This window comes from Danio rerio, chromosome 7 (assembly GCF_049306965.1).
Source record: "Danio rerio strain Tuebingen ecotype United States chromosome 7, GRCz12tu, whole genome shotgun sequence".
NCBI classification, from domain to species: Eukaryota; Metazoa; Chordata; class Actinopteri; order Cypriniformes; family Danionidae; genus Danio; species Danio rerio.
This window is the reverse complement of record NC_133182.1, coordinates 69,162,441-69,173,538: the sequence shown is the minus strand read 5'-3', so window position 1 is coordinate 69,173,538 and position 11,098 is coordinate 69,162,441. Positions and strand designations below refer to the sequence as shown.

The 11,098-nt window shown below is 36.0% G+C and overlaps 1 protein-coding gene across 4 annotated transcripts in view; it reads left to right on the top strand.

The window, feature by feature from the left end:
* Positions 1-977: 977 nt before the first annotated feature.
* The window catches only part of csnk1g1 (casein kinase 1, gamma 1), a 115,727-nt gene continuing 105,606 nt past the window's right edge, over positions 978-11,098 (top strand). For 3 of the 4 annotated variants that reach the window (XM_005166600.5, XM_005166599.5, XM_009303474.4), the window contains exon 1: positions 978-1,128. The gene's annotated coding sequence lies outside the window, so the exon portion shown is untranslated. 4 annotated transcript variants of the gene reach the window in all.

The window sequence follows — 11,098 nt, the reverse complement described above, 5'->3', positions numbered from 1 at the left end:
AGATTATTTTCATTTTAGGTTGAATTAATGTTATCCTTAGTTGGAGTAAATGGCTAACTTGTGGGTTTTCATCCTGTTAGCATATTATTGACATTGTGTGAATAAATAAAAACTGCTTTATATATTGAAGCAAAAATATTAGTAGTGTATAATTAGTATGTATGTCCAACAATCCGGTATACCATATAAACACAAAAGAAGAAATTTTGAGAAAACTTGTAAACATATGTTTATATATTTAATGTATGTCAATGGTTACAGGTTTTAAGCTTTCCTCAAAATTTATTCGTTTGTGTTCAGTAGATGAAAGAAACATAAAGGTATGGAACCACATGAGGGTGATTAAAAGTAATTACATTTTTGTTTTACGTTATCGTAGCTTAAATGGCGAACTTGTAGTTTTTTTAAATTAATTTTTTTTGACATAAATAAAAACCTTTTTTTTATTTAAAACAGCACAAATACTTCAGCATATGTCCAACAATCCGGTTTACCATTTTGTATAAACACAAAAGAAGATATTTTGAGGAAAGAAACTTATGTAAACATATGTAACACTATGTATCTCAATGGTTACAGGGTTTCAGCTTTCCTCAAAATTTGTTTGTGTTCAATAGATGAAAGAAACATTAAGGTTTGGAACATTATAAGTGTAATTAAAAGTGATTAAATTTTTATTTTACGTTATCGTTAGTTGAATGCTAACTTGTAGGTTTTCATCCTGTTAGCATATTTTTTACATTGCGTAAATAAATAAATAAATAAATACTGTTTTATTTAATACAGCACAAATACTTCAGCATATGTCCAACAACCCGGTATACCGTTTTATATAAATACTTTCACAAATGTCATACCAGCTGTAAAGGTTACAGCGTTCAAAATGCGTAACCCCAGTATAGTACAGGGACTTTTGTTTTGAAATCTCCTTAGAGTCCGAGAGCGGAAGTCATTGGCGACAGCGAAAGGTTCACGTTACTTGCAGGAACACTAAAGAAAGGAGGAAAAGCGGGTAGCGGGATATCACCACTGAATTTATTGAGAAAAGGTGTCACACAATCTCCAGACGCTGGTATCTCAGTATTCATCCTCCCCCCCTCGAAGCCCCCGGCGAAGTTCATCGTGGAAGTGAGTGAAAGAAATAAGGCTGCTATAGCTAACGAGCTAAAGGTGTTTGTCAGGGCTGTTAGCTCCAGTACTTGTAGACGGCTAATCCTGCTCGTAATTAATGCTAGTCTTGACTGATCGATTGAGGCTGTGATCTGGGGTCAGTGTTTGAACAATAACTGCGCATCACGACTTGCCCTGTGGCTCGTGTTCGCGACAGAAAACGGAGAACTTCACGTCTCTGTCCGCTGTTTGGATGTGATATCCATCGATAACCGGCTAGCTCGATCGATTATCAAGAAAGCAGTTTGATATATTGGTGCTATAGACAGCTGGCAGGTGGTTTGTGAAATATCGTCTTCCTCCTTCCTGTTCAGGGATGAAAAAAACATTGAACATTCTGGCCCGCAGGAGGAAAGCTCATTCAATGTCGTGAGGAGGCATTATTTATTTATTTATTTAGTGTGTTTTTTTATTTACGTTTATGTCCTTGTTTTTAATATACAGGAGTAGGGGTTGTTTAATGTTTAAACAGGCTTTAATTCACAATATCTTGGTTTTAATGTTGTTTAATGTTTCCTATTATTTAAAAATGCTTTTGTCTGGGGGTCAATCACAGACACATCTGAGGTCTGAAAGATTTCAAGGGCTTGTTCACTTATACATTCAAATTTGATCAGGTTTGATTGTTCTGTCGAGCACAGGGATCTGAATAACATCCTTGGCATTCACTCGTCATTGCATTTATTTGTGGTTGTAATCTGTTTGGGTTTTTGCTGAAAAAAAGGCATGCACATTGGCTTAACATGAGGTTGAGATAAGTATGTAGGCTAATATTTATTTTCCAGGCTTCTTTTTTTTTTTTTTTTTTTTTTTTAAGCGTTTGCTTAAATGTAAGTGTCCATGTAACTACTCGTTACATTTGATTTGTAGGCCCTGAATTATGAACATGTAATGCGTTGGTGATTCTTTATCAATTAAACGTGTTAGATTTTATTAATTGCCTCACTAAAAATTTACATTTGGCTTGTAACAGGTGGTTCCTGTAGTTTGACTTTATTCATGACTTTTATGAAAATTTTCAGTATTTGGGAAAAAATATGTAGAGGAACAATATTGTTGGAATCACTGTCAATTTGTTTTCGGGGAATTAACAGATGTGCAACGCTGATAAAATATGTAAATTCATATATTTTTTTAAATCAATAATGAATGTTACGGCATGTTGGTGAGTGATTCTATGCATGTACCTTGGCTTCTTTAGTCATAAACAATCATAAAGAAATATTAATTAACCACCAGTTGTGATATGTGTGTGTATATATATATATATATATATATATATATATATATATATATATATATATATATATATATATATATATATATATTAAGGGTGTCACGATCCTCCAAATCCTTGATTCGATTACATTTTCGATTCTAAAGGCACGATTCGATTCGATTTTTGATTATGAATAATTAATTAATTAATTAAAGACAAATTAATTATTTGTAGCCTACCGTTTAAACTACCTGACCTGGATGGTCTTTGTTTTACCCATAAACAAATTATACAGTAAATTAATAAAGGCAAGATACACACATAATTACCATCTGTCAATCACTTTTTCTGTGGGACTAGGCAGGGATCTGTGTCGTTATAATGGCGGCGGTAAAAAAGACGCACAACCAACACGAACCAGCCAACAGTATCTGAGGTGTTTGCTAAAATGACTAAGTACAAGTGAGTGAAAGATTGAAGCAGTCCTCTGCCTGGACCTGCTGTCTCGAGCGCATGGCTGTGTATGTGTCTGTGTGGTCACGTGATGTGCATTTTCCGCGAGCGGATTTGCAACGGGGGAGGGCGGAGGATCGCGATGCCGGTGTTGTCTATCGGACGAACCTTACGTAATACGTACATAGCAGAGCTTGCAAAACTGTTTTTTTTGTCGACTACACGAACGTTGTCAACAACTCACTGGAAATCCAAAATGCTTACACACCAGCGACTTCATTGAAAGAGGAGAGGGTTTAAGTTCTGTCGACGGGTCTCCTGCTTCTGCAGTTTAACAAGCACTTCCACAAGCCTGTTTTTTTCCCACTTGGCAAGCCAAGCTGACGTGACATGGGGGCATGGCAGCATCGACGATTCTATTTTTTGATTCGATAATCGAAATTGAGCATAAATTTCAATCGATTTCGATTAAAAATCTTAATCGTGACACCCCTAATATATATATATATATATATATATATATATATATATATATATATATACATACATACATCCATACAAGTAGCAGTGCGATATGGCTGTATATATTCCATAGCCTTTATCTGTCACTTTAAGCTGTATAGAAGTGTCTTAAAAAATATCTAGTAAAATATTATTTACTGTCATCATGGCAAATGTAAAATAATTAGAAATGAGTTATTCAAACTATTATGTTTAGAAATGTGTTGAAAAAATCTGCTCTCCATTAAACAGAAATTGGGGAAAAAATTAAACAGGGTGGCGAATAATTCAGGGGGCTAATAATTCTGACTTCAACTGATAATATTTTAAATCTTATTTTAAGTAATCAAAAAAGCTGTCAAGGTGCAAACATTTAGTCTTTAAAACACTATGAATAAGTGAAAAATAAGTGAAAATTTTCTCACTCTGATTGGCTGTTGTCATTTCCCGCCATTAGAATTTATTTTCAGCTCTGGGTTCAACTTTGGGCCGCCCCAGCCAATAGCAGAACTACAACTACTGAGTAGATGTGGATAATGATAGAAAAGCCCCATCTGATTGGTCAAATTTAGATAAATAACCAATGCAGACATATGTAATTTATCACAAATGTCTGTGATATGTATGTTGCATATAATATTATAACATTAATTTTGTGATATTTTGTATAACCCTAGTTATAATTATCACTCTTATTGGAAACAGGTCTTAAATGAGAACGCGTGTTTCAAAATTTTCGGTTTTGTCCTGAGATCGAGGGATTCACCCTCGGCCATTGGTTTCGAATGTTAATATTGAAGGTTTTCTCGGTTGACTGATCAGCTCCTCCACAGCACAGAGCATGCTGTCTTACTCAGGGGTTCAGGGAAGCGTTTCCTCATTGCTTGTGTCACAATAGGAATCCCTCCCTGATGCCCGGCTTCCTCCTGAGCTAATCTCTTTTCAAAAGGTTAATGATTTGAGATGAGTCTTCTAATGGATACACCATATTGCATTAGTGCTGCATCACCGATAATCACAAATAAGGATGCCTTGAGCATTACAAATACATCAAAATGTATGCACACGTGTGGGCTTATATTTTAGTCTCCAGTCGCTGTCGTTTTCGAAAGATGACACGAGGAATTATGGCTGCATTATACATCATTTTGGTATTAATTTTGAAGGGTTGAATATCATTTGGGGTTATTTCGAAACCACCTCATATTCACTGATTATAAGTTCAGTATTTATTACACAACGGTAGGGTTGTAACAATATACCGGTATGACGGTCTACCACGATTTGAACGTGCACGATTATCATACCATGAACAATTGCATATCAACGGTTTTAACCCTTAAAGACCGAGACAGCCGCCCGCGGCTAAAAATAAGTATTGCTCTTAAATGTTTAATAACTTTTGATCCGCTGATCCGATTCATACAATTCAAAGATTGGCATAAAGGAGAATCTCAGCTTTCCAGTGCTACATAACATTCGCGGACTTTCATAGGCTCCGGAATCAGTGCGGTTACGTCATCAAAATTTGACAACGCTGATTTGACAAAGAAACGCTCGTCACTGTGTCTCCGGACAAACCAGACATGATACATTGATGCATTGTCCCTCCTCCATGCCCAGATTGGTTCAAACCCACTATATCACAACCAATAAGCATAGGTTTCGCTTTTGTTTGTGGACCAACAATGAGCTTTTTGAACAACACGGAATGATAGATAGGCATACATTTATGCGCGGCTAAATAAAACGCAAAAAAAAAAAGTTTTGCATGAAATAATTCTCATACTAAGTACTTTTGCATGCACAGCAGCACAGAAACATGACAAAACAGTGACACAGCAAAGACGAACTGCTGCTCTTGCTGTTTTCAAAAGACGCAAATGAAGGTGCAGCTGTTTGTCTGCATTGCAGACAACCATATCCACAGACAACCATATCCATGCTGGCACATAAAACCTAAGGATGTTCCATATTGAATCTAGTTTCGTTATGTAACTATTTATAGTATAGTAAATATTTATAACTATTTTTTTTACTGAGGATTTGCACCATGTTTATTTGAACTTTATTTGGACTTTGACACATTATTTATTATTTTCTTATTTTTTTATTTGTTCATTGTAAGTGGTGTTGTTTATAGTAACTGAAAACATATTATTTGGAAAAAGTCAAATTTGCTTCACTGTTCTATTTTTTTGTAACATTTGTAACATACCATATACCGCAAAACCGTCAAACCGTGGTATTGTTTTAGACGATTATCATACTGTAAAAAATTCATACCGTTACAACCCTACACAACGGTCTCTTCTTTACATTGAGGTTATAACACATTTAGCTCTGCTTTCTGCTCTGGTATAATGACTGTTCACATTTATATGCTTAACCAGCAATTTATCACAGTACTCAAACAATTTCGTTACTTCTCATACCTATAGTCTATTCTTTTTCATCTCCATATTTAACATTTAGTAAAACAAGTTTAGACAAAATGAAAAAAGAAAAAGTGTAGGATTTTTTACATTGAGTGAAAGGCTTCTCTTTAGATATCTTTAATATGTGCACTGTTTAATAATTATGCACAATATATACATGTAAATGTATAGCTTAAAACATATAGAGCTGATTTAACTGTTGTTTGTAAATCACACTACTGTGGTATACAGGATTAGTTGCAAAAACGCTGTAATTGTGACAAAATACTGTGCGTTTCATATTTACATTTAATGTGGTTTTCTATCCTACAATACTTTTTGCTTTGTTATTATTTAAGTGTGTTCCTTTTTTGCTCTGACACTGTAGCTCTGTTTTCTATGGTTCTGTTTACTTTGACATTTGCACAACAGCACAGTTGTGTTGTGGATAGTGTTAAGCAGGGAAAAAAGCCCTGTCCTGTATTTATTTAACAAAGATTTTGTTTCAAATTTGAAATGTTGTGCTGTGCAGGAGAAAACCCTGTACTGTATTTTATTTATCAAAGATTTTGTGCAGCTATTATATTTTTTGTTCAGCTGTTTATTTGTAAACAAGGAGGGAAACTCCTGTGTTTGAATTATATTTTGCTCAAAAAATGTTTAACAAAGTTTTATTAAAGGCTTTAACTCAAGTAGCTGTTTATGTGAAAATACAGAGTACATATTGTTTACAGTCATACCGTTATTCCTCATTAGGGTTGTAACAATATACCGGTATGACGGTTTACCATGATTTGAACGTGCATGATTATCATACCATGAACAATTGCATATCAACGGTTTTAACCCTTAAAGACCGAGACAGCCGCCCGCGGCTAAAAATAAGTATTGCTCTTAAATGTTTAATAACTTTTGATCCGCTGATCCGATTCATACAATTCAAAGATTGGCATAAAGAAGAGAATCTCAGCTTTCTGCATCTTCAGTGCTGCATCACATAACATTCGCGGACTTTCAGAGGCTTTGGAATCAGTGCGGTAACGTCATCAACATTTGACAACGCTGATTTGACAAAGAAACGCTCGTCACTGTGTCTCCGGACAAATCAGACATGATACATTGATGCACTGTCCCTCCTCCATGCCCAGATTGGTTCAAACTCGCTATATCACAACCAATAAGCATAGGTTTCACTTTTGTTTGTGGACCAAGCTTTTTGAACAACATGGAATGAGAGAAAGGCATACATTTATGCGTGGCTAAATAAAACGCAAAAAAAAAAAAGTTTTGCATGAAATAATTCTCATACTAAGTACTTTTGCATGCACAGCAGCACAGAAACATGACAAAACAGTGACACAGCTAAGACGAACTGCTGCTCATGCTGTTTTCAAAAGACGCAAATGAAGATGCAGCGGTTTGTCAGTCTGCATTGCAGACAACCATATCGAAATCCATATCCACAGACAACCATATCCATGCTGGCACATAAAACCTAAGGATGTTCCATATTGAATCTAGTTTCGTTATGTAACTATTTATAGTATAGTAAATATTTATATCTATTTTTTACTGAGGATTTGCACCATGTTTATTTGGACTTTATTTGGACTTTGACACATTATTTATTATTTTCTTATTTTTTATTTGTTCATTGTAAGTGGTGTTGTTTATAGTAACTAAAAATATATTATTTGGAAAAAGTCAAATTTGCTTTACTGTTCTATTATTTTGTAACATTTGTAACATACCGTATACCGCGAAACCGTCAAACCGTGGTATTGTTTTAGACGATTATCATACCGTGAAAAATTCATACCGTTACAACCCTATTCCTCATAAAACTACCGGAATATGATATTTTGCCCATATCGTCCAGTCCAAATTGAGGACATTGTTTGTAGTTAAATATCATTGCATTTTATCCACTCCACTGCTAGCTTGTTTTTAGTAAATCAACACAACTGTGAATGTAACATTTCAAGTAGCCCTGTATCAATATATGTATTCAATATATTGACTTGTTGCGCATTATATGGACATGACCTGACATGAAAAAGTTGTTGGTGACGAAATATATTGTCCATCATGTTTACGTAAAAACATCCATTTCAACATTTTAGCTGATTCTGCAGCTTCAGTCATCTCTTCTACACACAAAATATTTACATACAAAAATATTCAGGCCTAACAAATAAGGTTTATGTACACTCAAATATTTTTGTCTCTTGTTCAACCCCTTATTTAAAATGAGCTAAAACAGCATAGTTTTTGAGCTTTTTTAGGGACTGTAGACAGGATTGTTACTGGCACAATCTGGCCAGTGCTGCCTTGTCCCTAAAGTTTAATTTGGCTCTGACTTTTTGTCAACTGCTTGTTTTAAAGAGGGTTACACACTGGATATCAGATGGCAGAAATATGAACAGTTCTATGCATTTTAGAATTGTAAACATAGCCTATAGATTTCTATCACAGTATGTAATCTGGCGATGCATAAAATTGTTGCCATGCGACCAGTTTTTACTGCAAAATGTTCACCGTATTCACTAATTTAGTAGACATTCACACAAAATGTCTTCGGCATTTAGGTATTTTTTTGTCATTATTACAAATTTTAACAACAAACAAGCACGTTTTATACATTCACAATGGCGTTCGTGTCTTACTCTCATGCTTTGAAAAACAAAAAACATTAAACCGTGCTAAATTTCGCAATCCATAATAATAACTCTTGTATAGTACATTTACATTTAGTCATTTAGCAGACGCTTTTATCCAAAGCGACTTACAAATGAGGACAAGGAAGCAATTTACACAACTATAAGAGCAACAATGAATAAGTGCTATAGGCAAGTATTAGGTCTGTAAAGTCTAAGAAGGAAAGTATTAGTAATTTTTTTTATTTATTTATTTATTTTTTTTAATACAGTTAGTGGTATATCTAGAGAGGCAATTGCAGATTAGGAAGTGAAGTGGAGACTAAATAGTTGAGTTTTTAGTCGTTTCTTGAAAACAGCGAGTAACTCTGCCGTTCTGATGGAGTTAGGGAGTTCAATCCACCAACTGGGCAGATTGAACGCGAGCGTTCGGGAAAGTGATTTCTTCCCTCTTTGGGATGGAACCACGAGGTGATGTTCATTCACAGATCGCAGGTTTCTGGAGGGCACATAGATCTGCAGAAGTGAGAGCAGATAAGAAGGAGCAAAGTCAGAAGTCGCTTTGTAGGCAAACATCAGAGCTTTGAATTTGATGCGATGTAGTAGTTCCACAACATATCGATAACACTCAAATACCCTCCCTAAAAAGTCTAGTGGCTGGGAATGAGCTTGTCACTGTGTCTGGTATAATGTTATTGTTGTTTTCGTGTGTTTACACTGATGAATATTGCCAGGGTGTAAATACACAATACAGTTACGACATTATATCATTATGATAACATGATATTGTTTCCTTCAGGATTTCCTGAAGATAAAAACCAAAAAATAAAGCAACTGGAAGAACTACAGCAGTCACCATCCTCGATCTCATATGATTTTAAAGATCGTGACGACATATGATGACATGTGCAGGCGCTGTAGTAATGTCCCATTTTTTTAGGGGTAAATTTGAAGGTCTTCCCCTTCACACTCGGTTTCAAGGGCCAAGGGGTAAAAAATTTAATTGGGACTTGACCTAATATCTCAGATACCAAACAGCAAACATGTTAATTTTTGCAGCATGAATCAGCAAAAACATAACTCAGACGAATGTCGTAGTATTAGGGATTATTTATGTTTATGGGGTGCCAACTAGGGCTGCACAATATTTGACAAAAACTGATATTGGGATTATTTAGTTCGTCTGCAATATAAATAAGTTCACAGGATCACTTTAAACTGTATTTGGATTGTTTTGCAGCTTGTGCAGTAAGCAGATGCGGATAAAGAGTAAGTGATTTGCATGTGAAGACAATGCAAAGATGTGATTGGACATCCTGTGGCACAAATTGGGTGTTTTGTGCGTTTGATGCTTTAGATGGCAAAAAAATTAGCAAACATCTAACAAACGGAGCAATGGAACACAGAAAAGCAAGCAGCTTACAATGATTGGCTCAAGGATGACGACCGTTAACGTGACCGAATTGAAGGACATTATTAGTGCTTTACATGTATGACAGGTGTTATGATGTGCCTCAAATCGATAAAGGATTTCGTTTAACTCTTTCCCTGCTAGTGGTGTAACGATTTATCGTTGTACGATTTATTGCGATATGCATAATGCACAATATGCATCGTGGCGTTATGACGATTTGATTACGATATGACGTCCGTTTTCTCTTATTAGTTGAGCTGTTTGCACGTGAGCTACGTTCCACCTGCTGTCGCACGTGAGTTCAGATTGCAGCAGCAGTAATGTTAGCAGACCAAGATGAGTGGAGTTGAAATAAAGGATGGCTCATCCTCTCAAAATCAGACGTCTGGCAACATTTCGGTTGTACAGTCATTGCTTTAGACTCGCCCGCTTTTTGACACGCATACTGGGTCAAACATAGCCTTAAGTTTTAAAGTCTTCACAGTGATTTACATACTTTGCACAGCGACATGGATACCTCCTAATGGTGTTGAAAGAGTCACATACTGTATTTATAAGGTACAATTCACCCTAAAATATCATTCTGTCTTCATATAATGATGTGCTCGCGGCCGCAAAATCAAACATGACGTGAGCTGACCGTGAGCTGTTACTACAGAGGGCGGACTATGATAGACTCGCGCACGTCTGCTTCAGTGAACAGAACCTGCAGGTTGTGACAAACAGGTAATAAAGTAGTAAACAACATTCAGTTTGTGGAACAGAGTGAGTTCAGGAGCCGTGTGGGAAGTATGAACAGCAGTGGAAATGAAACCGAAAGCGTGCACATTATTTAAATAGTCATATCGCATTTTAGAGTTATGATTACGACGAGCATGAACTCATTTGAGTACAGAGGTACATACAAATGCACGTCAACATGATACACTTGATAGCGCCGACATCAGCAACGCCGAAGAAATAGTAAACTTGCCTAAACTGCTGAAAAGAGCCACGACTGTCCTGTGTAATAAAAAGACGGCCACACTGTCACTCATCATGGCCAACATGAAGACAGCCATCCATAAAAACCTCTCAGACAGATACACATCAGTTCAGGATTATTTTATAGAACTGCTGATTACCTGGAAATGTAGATTGCTCACACAAAAAACGCAAGTGACCAAGCAAAGCCTTAAAGGGCCATGAAACCCCCTTGTTTCAGCAGGGTGTTTTCACACCTCTACTTTGGAAAAAGTCAGAAAAGTGGGCGTGTCCAGCTCTGTTT